Source organism: Arachis duranensis, chromosome 6 (assembly GCF_000817695.3).
Source record: "Arachis duranensis cultivar V14167 chromosome 6, aradu.V14167.gnm2.J7QH, whole genome shotgun sequence".
Lineage (NCBI taxonomy): Eukaryota > Viridiplantae > Streptophyta > Magnoliopsida > Fabales > Fabaceae > Arachis > Arachis duranensis.
The window spans coordinates 19,712,130-19,713,644 of NC_029777.3; the positions used below are offsets into that span (position 1 = coordinate 19,712,130).

General features: G+C 35.1%; 1 non-coding gene across 1 annotated transcript; it reads left to right on the top strand.

The window, feature by feature from the left end:
- The first annotated feature begins 236 nt into the window (after positions 1 to 236).
- Positions 237 to 345, top strand: LOC127740250 (small nucleolar RNA R71). Its single transcript, XR_008000931.1, has one exon. It is a non-coding gene; the product is annotated as a small nucleolar RNA R71 (small nucleolar RNA).
- Positions 346 to 1,515: the final 1,170 nt, after the last annotated feature.

Here is a 1,515-nt window from a genome sequence, read left to right on the forward strand (position 1 = left end):
CAATATAGCATTCAGGGTATCAATCTCAAGAACTTCTTTCTTCTGATTTGTCCCATTGTTCACAAGATTCCTTTCAGAAGTGTACATGAATTGGTTATTTGCAACCATTTCAATCAGTTCTTGAGCTTCTGCAGACGTCTTCTTCAGATGAAGAGAGCCTCCAGCAGAACTATCTAATGACATCTTGGACAGTTCAGACAGACCATCATAGAAGATACCTATGATGCTCCATTCAGAAACCATGCCAGAAGGACACTTTCTGACCAATTGTTTGTATCTTTCCCAAGCTTCATAGAGGGATTCACCTTCCTTCTGTCTGAAGTTTTGGACTTCCACTCTAAGCTTACTCAATTTTTGAGGTGGAAAGAACTTTGCCAAGAAGGCATTGACTAGCTTTTCCCAAGAGTTCAGGCTTTCTTTAGGTTGAGAGTCCAACCATATCCTAGCTCTGTCTCTTATAGCAAAAGGGAATAGCATAAGTCTATAGACCTCAGGGTCAACCCCATTAGTCTTGACAGTGTCACAGATTTGCAAGAACTCAGCTAAAAACTGATGAGGATCTTCCAATGGAAGTCCATGGAACTTGCAATTCTGTTGCATTAGAGAAACTAATTGAGGCTTAAGCTCAAAGTTGTTTGCTCCAATGGCAGGGATAGAGATGCTTCTCCCATAGAAGTCGGGAGTAGGTGCAGTAAAGTCACCCAGCACCTTCCTTGCATTGTTGGCATTGTTGTTGTTTTCGGTTGCCATGTCTTCTTCTTTGAAGATTTCTGTTAGGTCCTCTACAGAGAGTTGTGCTTTAGCTTTTCTTAGCTTTCACTTCAAGGTCCTTTCAGGTTCAGGGTCAGCCTCAACAAGAATGCTTTTGTCTTTGCTCCTGCTCATATGAAAGAGAAGAAAACAAGAAAATATGGAATCCTCTATGTCACAGTATAGAGATTCGTTGATGTGTCAGAGGAAACGAAAAATAGAAGGAAGAGGTAGAAGAATTCGATCTTATCAAGAAAGATGGAGTTCGACTTATGCATTAAGGAGGAGTGTTAGTCCATAAATAGAAGGATGTGAGAAGAAGGGAAGAAATTTTTGAAAATAAATTAAAAAGATTTTAAAAACATTTTGAAAAAATACTAATTGATTTTTGAAAACTAAGAGTGAGAAAGAAATCAAGTGATTTTTGAAAAAGATTTTGAAATTAGAAATTAAAAAGATATGGTTGAAAACTATTTTGAAAAAGATGTGATTAAGAAGATATGATTGAAAAATTATGGTTTTAAAAAGATGTGATTGAGAATATATGATTTGAAAAACAATTTAAAAAGATTGGATTTTGAAAATTAATGACTTGGCTAACAAGAAAATATATGATTCAAACATTAAACCTTTCTCAACAGAAAAGGCAACATACTTGAAATGTTGAATCAAATCATTAATTGTTAGCAAGTATCTTTGAAAATAGAAAGAAATTGATTTTGAAAACACATGATTGAAAAGATATGATTTGAAAAAGATTTGATT